Source organism: Schistocerca piceifrons, chromosome 3, assembly GCF_021461385.2.
Source record: "Schistocerca piceifrons isolate TAMUIC-IGC-003096 chromosome 3, iqSchPice1.1, whole genome shotgun sequence".
Taxonomy (NCBI): Eukaryota; Metazoa; Arthropoda; class Insecta; order Orthoptera; family Acrididae; genus Schistocerca; species Schistocerca piceifrons.
In genome coordinates, this window is record NC_060140.1 from 699298062 (window position 1) to 699310597 (window position 12536).

General features: G+C 40.2%; 1 protein-coding gene across 1 annotated transcript in view; it reads right to left on the bottom strand.

The window, feature by feature from the left end:
* Window positions 1-12536, bottom strand: part of LOC124788976 (putative lysozyme-like protein) — a 161117-nt gene that overhangs the window by 42415 nt on the left and 106166 nt on the right. The window lies entirely within an intron of this gene.

The window sequence follows — 12536 nt, forward strand, 5'->3', positions numbered from 1 at the left end:
ACGTATCTGTGATGGTCGACTCTTTGATCATATTTCACCATCAATACACATCTATTCTGGCTGCGTGCAGACAAGCGCAGAGATTTCCGTACACTTTATCTTCTGTACTGTCTTATTAACGTACACTGTCCTACATATCTCTCCTCGATGTTAATGGTCATGTCTAAAGAACATGGCAGAAACACCTGTTTCCATCAGAGAAAAATACTTTCTATTTCGCTCCATCGTTCAGCCACGTTCTCATCTCCTTCTCAGCAGAATGAGCCCGACTCTGGAATGACATATTTACTGAAGCAACAACAATGACTACCATTGTCCCTGTACGCACGCACTCCTTACCCCTGCACGTACTTCTTTTCAATCAGATCACCCCTCATTTCTCAGTACCTTATGCTAGTGCAGTCTCTTCAGATTTCCCTTTCCCAGAACTCACTATATCAGAATACATCTAATTTGCACACCTATAAATTCTTTTTGTATCTTCCATTATCATTATTGTTATTATTGTCTTATCATTATTACTAACATCAATATTAGTGGCAGCAGAAACAGTAGTATAAATACTGCCAATTTTAACTTTAGTAGATTATAGTCAGCATTATTTACTCACATTGCCTCGATAGACACTCATATCATTTTAATATTATTTGTCATATTAAAATTGTTACTTCTTAGGTAACTATGATTTAACAAAGGTACTGTATATGTGAAACCCTGGTCCGATGTAAAAGATGAAGTTAAATGAGTAAATGAAGGGAAGGAGACATGGTTGTAGCCTATCCCCGATATTACTGACTCTATACACTGAACAAGCTGTGACGAAAAAAAGGAGAAATTTGGAAAGGAATTAACATACCGGACAAGTATTTAAAATATTGAGGTTTGCCGACGACGTTGTAAATCTGTCAGAGACAGTAAAGAAATTAGAGCAGCAGTTAATCGGAAAGGATAATGTCTTGAAAATGAGTTAAAAAATGAACATCAACAAAAGTAAAATATGCGTAATGGAATGTAGCCAAAGTGAATAAGGTGATGCTGAGAGAATTAAATTAGGAAATTAGACGGTAAAAGCAGTATGAGAAGGAAGTTTTTCGTCACAGCACTGTCGTAAAAAACATTTTCGGACTGCGTTCCGCGACATTTCAGGGTAAAACATGGAGCTTTCGATGATTACTTCCATAATATTCCTCAGGAGTAGAAGTTGCGTTTTGTCATTTGAATAGCAAAATAAGTGATGATGGCCGAAATAGGAAGGATATAACATGCAGAGTGGCAATAGCTTTGCTGAAAGAAAAAATGGGATATTACCAGGAGTGCAGCCTTGTACGGAAGCGAAACGTGGACAAAAAGAAAATAGAAACTTTTGAAATATTGTGCTAAAGAAAAGCTGAAAGTAAATAATGGAAGTTAATGAACCTAACTGGGGAGAAAAGAAGTTTATGACACAAATGGACCAGGGGAAGGGATTTATTGATGCGACATATGCTGAGACATCAAGGAATTGTCAGTTTGGTACTGGAGGTAATATAGAAGTTAGAAATGTAGACGTAGACCAAGGCTCGAATACAGTATGTAGGTTCAAATGGATATAGGTTGCAGCAGTTAAAATCAGAACGCTTGCACAAGATAGACAAACGTGGAGAGCTTCATCAAACCAGTCCGTGAACGAAGACCGCAACAACAGATAAACTTCTTGCTCCGTAGATCCGTAGTGAGGAAATACTGATGTTGCTTCCCCACATGCTCAGTTAAATGGTTCTCATGGGCTTGGAATAAATCCAAAACATTTTAACTACTTTTCATCGAAGAGGCGACAGCAAACTTGTCAGAAATAATGCAAATTTATAGTACACTTAGGTTCACATGACAATTTTAGGCAATGTTTGCCACGCAGCACTAAACAATAAATCAGTCTGCAACAACTAACAGATGTTAGATATTACGTGACATTTCAGTTATTTCATATTATAGTAAAACATACACCCCTTTTATTTTGTGAAGAGTTCGAGATATCGAAACAAGATTTTCCGCAAATGACAGCAGGCAGAGGGGCTCGTAATTTGTCGTATCAACCTAGGTATTGCAGCAAGAAAGTTTTATCTAAATTGAACGATTTACCTTTTTTAACGGTATTCGAAAGGTTCTGAAAAGTCGAATACGATGATAAAATGTTGGTTAATGTTGGAGCTGAAAAGTTTCGCAAAAGTATCTGAAAATGTGTTACAGTTGAAAGGCAAGGCAACCGGAATCGTTTGCAGTGTAAACTTTGCCAACTGAGGCTCTCATGCCAGACTCCGTCGTTATATGTAACATGAATCAGTTATTGCACTACTGAGATAAACCGTATTTCCTCTTGACGCTACTCTATACGACATAGATACCGAATCGGCTACGACTGTTTAACTTCTGGCGTATCAGAAGCGCCTTAGGAAAACTAATTCAAATGTGTGGACATACCTAAATTAATAGTATTTACGGAAACAAATAAACAGTCAAAAGATTTGACACAACAACGGATTCCGGCCGTCTTTTCAGCATATTTCGCTGTTATTTTTGAGAAAATTTGGGGTATGTTTACAAGATGATGCTATCATAAACTCAGAAACATTTTATCGGAAACTTCACTTCAAACTTTAACGTCATATCGCCACACTCTTTGCCTTAAAAGGTCCCGAAGTCCATTAAAATAATTTCTGGACATAAAAAATTCATAGTTTCCTCAATATTCTGGTATGTGTTAACAACAATGAAAAATGGCGGCTGATTCTGCATAGCGCTTTACGAAAATCTTGTTTTCTTATATTGATCTGTTTATGAAATATTAACAAGGTAAAAAAACTATATTTTTTAAATGAAGAAATATTTACCATTATACTACGGCTTAAGAAAACTTCAAGTTTTACGACTCTTCGACATGGAGGTCGTTAGAGAGGAAGCAGGAGCTCGGCATGTAGAAGGATTGGAGAAGAAATATTTAGGGAAGTCACGAGAAAATTCATTAGAGCATCTACTAGTTGAATAAAAACTACAACGAGTTCGGTATCAGTTGGCTTAGAATCTCATTGCCTTCACGTCTAATCAGCCTACGATTATGTTCTGGAATGTCATAACTTTTAAGTTAAAGAAAGATATAGAACTAAAGTTTCATGCGGAGTCTGGTTAGAATATAAAAGCTCTTCGAGTGTTTTGTTAAAATGAAAACTACTGGTCACAAAATATTGTCAATTTTCATTCCTAAAGCACAAAAAAGAGTGAGAGAAATGAGAGTTAAACAACCACAGTTTTGCGAGGTTCTAAATTCATATGTTAATGAAAATGAACAATCGAGAGAATAAACTTTCAAAGTTAACAAAGAGAGATTTTTTAAATGTATTAACTGGTTTTGATCACATGTGCGTTCTGAAACCTGGTCACTCAAAGGATTCCGACATTTTCCATTAATCAAAAATTAGACCAAATGTTCCACGGATGCTAAGTCATCTTAAACGACGAAATACTCGCCGAGAGAACATCGCAGATAAAAAGTACGGGACCAGTAAGCCGTTTGTCTGCTATGTTTACTCTAGGAGCCTGAAGAGTCGAGAGGTTATTTTGCTATTGACCAAATTAGACCTCCACACATTGGAAGGCGTATGGAGGCGCAGTTATCATTAAACATAGAAGTCGCTAGAACACAACAGTACCGTATAATAGTGTCCATCTAACATGGTGGCGCAGTGGTTAAAGAACAGGACTGGCTCGGAAGGAGCGGGGTTCGAGTCATTATTCAGACTTTGAGTTTTTGTGCTTTCTCCTAAACTTTACTGGGTGAATTCTGGTCTGGTTCTAGTGGTCGAATTCCTTCCTAATCCATTCCCATCTGAACTAGTTTAAGATACATAGTAAAATGTACGCCTCGAATTATGTATGTTGAAGGGTTGCATGGAGATGGACAAATGTTAATCGCAGCGAAAAATATCCAAAACCACATCTGAATTGGTTTTCAAGAGTATAGTATACTATACACAATAGGTGGTGAATGTAGCTTTAACACGGCAACGACAGGAGTTGTAACTGTGACACGTCTAAATACTCACACAGTCACGTTTGCGCGATGGGTGTTGTAACATCAGATATTGATAGCAGACCTTACATTAGCGCAGCGGATGACAAATTCCCTGTGGACGGATTACAGGAGAAAAAAAAAAAAAGAAAAAAGAAAACAGTTATAACTCCCGGGATTTTACGAAAGATATAAACGAATCAACAAACTGTGCTATTACAGGTTCGTAAACATGAGTGTCTATGGTCTTCATAACTCTGTAAATCACAATTTTGCAGTTATTCTTTCTTCTAGTATTATAACGGTATTTCTCGTGATTAATCGGAGGATTTACAAGTGAACGTATGTTTAAATTTTATTTTTTCGTTCACCTTGAGATAATTATGCTGATCTGGTGGATATAACTACTTCACCTTACCGTGTAAATGTATCAGTAAGTTTTTCGTAAACACTCTTTAGTGCTCTGCCTTTTCTTTTCTCAGATAGGCATCGTCGTCGTAGAAACTAGACATATATTGAAACAGAGAAAACTTGGTAGTTACACAAGCATGTCTGTGTGGAGACGAAGGGGATTTGTACATGCTTGCACAAAAGAACTTACTAAAAAAATTTTTGAAAACAACTTTCTCTCTATAGAGAAGAACGAGTGACACATTATAAACTTTTTTTACTGTAGACAAAATAACGTAATTTATGACTTATGTATTAGAGTCTGTCAAGTTGATCTAAAATGATTTGTTAACTTCCAAAGAACAATTCTGAACTGTCGCGAGGGCAGTGTAACAAGTAATCCAGCTATAACTACATATTGTTAAACTTTATATCTTATGGACGCCTTCGTACAACCAAAGATAATGCAAAATTTTTACTTCAGAACGCTGAAAGAATTTTATTTGATGCCAATTACCTTGATATGCTAATATGATCGGTTATCAGCTATGCTGTGCTCTGCATATCATTACACATTTTTATCGTCATACAGTATGCTGTATGTATGGTGTGAATAACAAACGTCAACAATAATAAAAATCTATAAACAACGATGGGTCGTGAACTGAATGTCGCAGCCGTTTGGAAAAATCACATATCCGGTAATATCAAACTCTCCTGTAGCTAAACTCTAACCAAAAATAGTTGCTACGAGTACGAATAGAGGTTCATCACCAACTGTCACTATGCGTAACGAAAGTCGTTCCATAACGCGCATTTCTATAATAGTTACCTGTCTTCAACTCAACGTTCTTAAGCGGGTGAATTTTATAATAAGAGTTCATATGAGCACTTATTGGAAGAGGCGCCAAAGGAAGCAGTAATTTACAAAGATCCGATCCGGAACACGTAAGATTGTCTGAAACGTGAAATATTTTCGAAATCTTAGATTCAGCGAGAATGGAGACTTAGGTAGAAAACAAGACACATGAATGAGTGGATAGAAAAGTGCAACAGACGTAGCACACGTCACTCTATTTTTCACTTTTTTTTCTAAACATTTACTTCAAACGTCGCAGTTCCACACTTTGCCCTGTTCTATTTGTACTGTCAATTACTGAAGAAAGAGCACTGGGTGAGGTCTTTTTACTGTCATCCACTCTTCGTACGTTGTTGGAAAAGGGATGTTGGAGTCCATTGTGCTCCTTGACTGTACTAGTTTATTTTTGCAAGCACTTGTTTACTTTGTTTTTCTTAAATTTAACGCAAGAGTTGTGGCGGGAGAAGAGCGAGCCGGCCGGGGTGACCGAGCGGTTCTAGGCGCTAATCTGGAACCGTGTGACCGCTACGGTCACAGGTTCGAATCTTGCCTCGGGCATGGATGTGTGTGATGTCCTTAGGTTAGTTAGGTTTAAGTAATTCTAAGTTCTAGGGGACTGGTGACCTCAGAAGTTAAGTCCCATAGTGCTCAGAGCCATTTTGAGAAGAGCGAAAAAACATCTTTTTTCATTTTGTCTGCAATAACTTTTCAGATTTTCCAAATATTAAATCAGAATAGCCGTTAGAATAAAATAGACGAAGATACAGCTGGAACTTCGGGCCGAGAAATATAAACTCGAATTTCAGTAGCAGAAAAGTTTTCTTGCTACTTCCACCATATACAGACATCATATTGTACACGTCGAAGCGCATTAATTGTATTTTGCATTGCAGTGAGTTTTTTCTATTTTACTAGAAACAAAAGAGACAAATCCTCATCGCGTTACTAAGAACATGCCACGGTAAAGTGTGGACGGTTTGCTATGCAGTTAATCAGTGAATCGTCTGAAGTTGCACGAGCTGTTTATCATGAAAGAATATGTCACGGTAACGTGTGGACGGCTTGATATGTATTCAGTTAATTGTTTGAAGTTGCACGAGCTGTTTGTGATCTAGGCGGCAAAGATCGTTTTCACTCGCGTGATCCCCATGTATTGCTTCAGTCTTGAGCAGCATTCAACCATCGTTCACAAATAAGTGGACGATACATTAAGTATATACCTCTAGAAAGTTGTTCTAATTAACTCTGTTGCTTGCACAATTTTTTTTGAAAAGCTATCACAGGAGCGTAGCTTTCCTTGCAGTCCTACTGCGAGTGAGCGGCACTTTCTTTCTGCGAAATTTCCCTTGCGATTTCTTTTGCTGGCGTAGCGAGAGTTCCATTCTTTTGACTGACAGTGGTTCTGGCTGAATCCTGAAACACAACTTCGACCGTGCATCATTTCCGAAATGTTCTCGGTATTCTATAGGGAGAACAGTCTGTTCACATCCTTCCCAAATTGCTCCCGTTGCGGACTAAGTGGAACAAAACGGCACAATGTTTGGCAAAAAGAAAGATATTTAATTTTGAGATAAACTCATTTTAATGTGATTTGTTTACAGAATTTTTAGCAAACTATCTTACTAAGGAACCCTCTACACGAGACAGTTGTTATTTTTTAATTTTATTACCAATACACCCGTAATTTTAAAATTCGTTTTCTGAAGTTTAATTTTATCTAAGTATTTCTTTATGTTGAAATCGGACAAGTCGCCGTTTAATAACTAAAATAGTTTATTTTGTTAGCATATGGATGATAATCCAACCTACTGTAATGGCGGCTAGTGGCAATGGTTTAGAATAATGTGACAGGCGGAATTTTTATCCGCGGAAAACGGAAAGGTGCGATGTAGGGTTCTTGATGTCAGGATTGTTATTTTTACATCATATGACGTTCTATGGCATAAAACATTGCTGATGATTATTCCTCTGGCAGCTGGGAGCGTTGTGCTCGGCGACTTCCTTGGAGCGTTTTAGAAAGTGCTTTCTCGACATGTCGAACAAAGCAAAGTAGTGTTTTTGTCGAACTCCACGCTACGGATAATTCCTTCATAACTGTCTGGGCGAGTCGATTTACTTGACGAAGGTAGTTAACGGCAAACCACCTCTCTGTGGTTATGCCTACTCTTTTTTCAGACCAGCTGTCGGTTTGGTAATTACTTTACTTTAAAATACATCAGTTTTTACTTTCCTGGTCTCAGTACTGCGTTGACACGCATTTCTGTCACTCACACATAGCGTTAATCAGCACCGCCATTCTTTAGACACTAATGGATTACAGCATTCACATAGTGTCCTCAGATTCCACTGACTACTGTACTACCGTTTCTTACTGAATATCTAAATTTCATTAATCGCTACGCTTCGCAGTAGTAAACAAGAAAAAATTTCCTTTAATTTCGTTGGTGCGACTTCTGCGACTGTTAACTATTGGGAGAACAACGGCGTATTCACAAATTAATTGCAGGATTGAAAATTTCCTACGGCATTTTATGTCATTAAAAAACTTTTCAGGCTTTCCTCATTCACCGGTTGGCTGTCGAATGACATTTCACAGAATATTTACTTTTAAAAGAGAGGAAGAATGCAAAGTCGTGAAATTAAGCTAATGAAGCACGTATATGTCAGTGCAGCAAAGCAGAAACGCTTGCGTTGGCATCTTGTTGTTATTGTCATCTTCAGTCCGAAGACTGGTTTGATGCAGCAGATCTGTCCTGCGCAGTCCTCTTCCTCTCTGTACAACTTCTATAAGCTACACCGATCTGGATCTGCTTGCTGTATCCATGCTTAGGTCTCCGTCAACAATTTTTTCCCTCCACACTCCTCTCCATTACCAAATTGACGGTTGACTGATGCTTCAAAATGTGTTCTACCGCCGATCCCTTCTTTTAGTTCTTTTCTCTGCAATTTGAATCAGTACCTCGTCACTACGATCTACTCATCTAATATTCAGCATTCTCCTGTAGCACCACATTTCAAAAGCTTGTCTACTCATCTTCCTCAACTCCTTACCTACTATGTTTCACTTCCGTACTAGGGTACAGATCAGACAAATACCTTCAGAAAATACTTCATTACAGTTACATTTATATTGGATATAATCAAATTTCTCTTTTTCAGAAATGATATTCTTGCTGTTGCCACTCAACATTTTATATCTTCTCCACATCGGCCATAGTCAGTAGTTTTGCTGCCCAAATAGCAAAATTCACCACTACTTTTCCTCTCTCATTTCTTAATCTTATACCCTTGGTGTGGGTTCCTGTAGTCATGTCCTAGTTCATGAACCACGGGCAACGTATGAGTGGCCAAGTAAGTGGTCCCGACAGTCGGGATACCAGTTACTTTGGAATAAGGCTGGGCATCTCGGACATATTCTGAGTCGTGGTCACCTTTGTGCTCATACGGCTAAGACTACCAAATCCACCGGTTAGTCCCTCAGCCGTTAGGGGTAAAACCCAATGGGACTCGGGGCAAGTAAGGCTAGCAACCTGCTTCCCTGGTACTTTAAATATGATGCTGGCAACAATCAGAGCAAAATGCCTCGGACCTTTGGAGGTGACGGAGTCTCACCTCTAACTGACAAACCAGGGACTCCTAAGATACGACTTGGCAAACAAATGGTAATGAGATGGGGAGTATTAATATCAATGGGGGCTACTCTGGGAAGAAGGCAGAGCTGGCAAGTAAGATGGGGCTGGACGTTTTAGCTGTTAGTGACATTCGGGTAAGGGGTGAGAAAGAAGAGGTAGTGGGAGAATTCAAGGTCTACCTGTCCGGAGTCAAAGCAGGAATAGCACAATGGGGTGTAGGGCTTTACATCAGGAAAGAAATGGAACCCAGCGTAGTTGCAATAAGGTATGTAAACGAACGACTGATGTGGATAGATTTGACAGTGTCTAGCAAGAAAATTAGGATTGTGTCAGTATATTCGCATTGTGAAGGGACAGATCAAGATAAGATGGATAGTTTTTATGAGGCACTCAGTGATGTAGTTGTTAGAGTAAAGGACAAGGACAGTGTTCTGCTCATGGGTGATTTTAACGCCAGGATTGGAAATCGAACAGAAGGGTATGAAAAGGTTATGGGTAAATTTGGAGAGTATATGGAGGCCAACAGGAACGGGAGACAACTCTTGGATTTCTGTGCCAGTATGGGCTTAGTAATCACAAACTCCTTTTTTAAACATAAGAACATTCACCGGTATACTTGGGAAGGCACGGGAACCAGATCTGTCATTGACTATATAATAACAGATCAGGAATTCAGGAAAGCTGTGAGGGACACACGTGTATTCAGGGGATTCTTTGATGACACTGATCATTATTTAATCTGCAGTGAAATTGGGATTGTGAGGCCGAAAGTGCAGGTGTCAGGTCCGTATGTAGGAAGATAAGAGTGGAGAAACTTCAGGATAAGGAAATCAGGCACAAGTACATAACAGCGATCTCAGAAAGGTACCAGTTAGTTGAGTGTAGTCAATTACAGTCATTGGAAAAGGAATGGACAAGGTACAGGGACACAGTACTAGAAGTGGCTAAATATTGTCTTCGAATAGTAGTGTGTAAAAGTAGGATGAAGCAAACAGCTTGGTGGAATGATACAGTCAAGGCAGCCTGTAAAAGGAAAAAGAAGGCGTATCAAAAATGGCTACATACCAGAACCCAGGTAGACAGAGAAAGTTATGTTGAAGAAAGAAACAAAGCCAAACAGATAATTGCAGCATCCAAGAAGAAATCGTGGGAAGACTTTGGAAACAGGTTGGAGACTATGGGTCAAGCTGCTGGAAAACCATTCTGGAGTGTAATTAGCAGTCTTCGAAAGGGAGGTAAGAAGGAAATGACAAGTATTTTGGACAGGTCAGGAAAACTGCTGGTGAATCCTGTGGATGCCTTGGGCAGATGGAGGGAATATTTTGAAGAGTTGCTCAATGTAGGTGAAAATGCGATCAGTAATGTTTCAGATTTCAAGGTAGAATGGGATAGGAATGATGATGGAAATAGAATCACATTTGAGGAAGTGGAAAAAATGGTCAATAGATTGCAGTGCAATAAAGCGGCTGGGGTGGATGAAATTAAGTCGGAACTCATCAAATACAGTGGAATGTCAGGTCTTAAATGGCTACACAGGATAATTGAAATGGCCTGGGAGTCGGGACAGGTTCTATCAGACTGGACAAAAGCAGTAATCACACCAATCTTTAAACATGGAAACAGAAAAGATTGTAACAACTACAGAGGTATCTCTTTAATCAGCGTTGTGGGTAAAATCTTCTCAGGTATTGTTGAAAGGAAAGTGCGAGTATTAGTTGAGGACCAATTGGATGAAAGTCAGTGTGGGTTTAGGCCTCTTAGAGGCTGTCAGGACCAGATCTTTAGCTTAAGGCAAATAATGGAGAAGTGTTATGAGTGGAACAGGGAATTGTATCTATGCTTTATAGATCTAGAAAAGGCATATGACCGGGTTCCTAGGTGGAAGTTATTGTCTGTTCTACAAGATTATGGAATAGGAGGCAAACTTTTGCAAGCAATTAAAGGTCTTTACACGGATAGTCAGGCAGCAGTTAGAGTTGACGGTAAATTGAGTTCATGGTTCAGAGTAGTTTCAGGGGTAAGACAAGACTGCAACCTGTCTCCACTGTTGTTCATATTATTTATGGATCATATGTTGAAAACAATAGACTGGCTGGGTGAGATTAAGATATGTGAACACAAAATACGCAGTCTTGCATATGCGGATGACTTAGTTGTGATGGCAGATTCGATTGAAAGTTTGCAAAGTAATATTTCAGAGCTAGATCAGAAATGTCAGTGGGAAAGAAATATAAACGGATTGAGTGCCAAATAGGAGGAACAAAGTTAGAACAGGTGGACGGTTTCAAGTACTTAGGATGCATATTCTCACAGGATGGCAACATAGTGAAGGAACTGGAAGCGAGGTGTAGCAAAGCTAATGCAGTGAGCGCTCAGCTACGATCTACTCTCTTCTGCAAGAAGGAAGTCAGTACCAAGACTAAGTTATCTGTGCACCGTTCAATCTTTCGACCAACTTTGTTGTATGGGAGCGAAAGCTGGGTGGATTCAGGTTACCTTATCAACAAGGTTGAGGTTACGGATATGAAAGTAGCTAGGATGATTGCAGGTACTAGTAGATGGGAGCAATGGCAGGAGGGTGTCCACAATGAGGAAATCAAAGAAAAACGAGGAATGAACTCTATAGATGTAGCAGTCAGGGCGAACAGGCTTAGATGGTGGGGCCATGTTACACGCATGGGAGAAGCAAGGTTACCCAAGAGACTCATGGATTCAGCAGTAGAGGGTAAGAGGAGTCGGGGCAGACCGAAGAGAAGGTACCTGGATTCGGTTAAGAATGATTTTGAAGTAATAGGTTTAACATCAGAAGAGGCACCAATGTTAGCACTGAATAGGGGATCATGGAGGAACTGTATAAGGGGGGCTATGCTCCAGACTGAACGCTGAAAGGCATAATCAGTCTTAAATGATGATGATGATGATGATGATACCCTCAGCATCGCCTGATTTAATTCGATTGCATTCCATTTCCCTTATTTTACATATATTGGTGTCCGTCTTGATACCTCTTTTCAAGACACTACACATTCCGTTCAACTGCTCTTCGAAAGCCTTAGCCACCTCCGACAGAATTACACTCCTGGAAATGGAAAAAAGAACACATTGACACTGGTGTGTTAGACCCACCATACTTGCTCCGGACACTGCGAGAGGGCTGTACAAGCAATGATCACACGCACGGCACAGCGGACACACCAGGAACCGCGGTGTTGGCCGTCGAATGGCGCTAGCTGCGCAGAATTTGTGCACCGCCGCCGTCAGTGTCAGCCAGTTTGCCGTGGCATACGGAGCTCCATCGCAGTCTTTAACACTGGTAGCATGCCGCGACAGCGTGGACGTGAACCGTATGTGCGGTTGACGGACTTTGAGCGAGGGCGTATAGTGGGCATGCGGGAGGCCGGGTGGACGTACCGCCGAATTGCTCAACACATGGGGCGTGAGGTCTCCACAGTACATCGATGTTGTCGCCAGTGGTCGGCGGAAGGTGCACGTGCCCGTCGACCTGGGACCGGACCGCAGCGACGCACGGATGCACGCCAAGACCGTAGGATCCTACGCAGTGCCGTAGGGGACCGCACCGCCACTTCCCAGCAAATTAGGGACACTGTTGCTC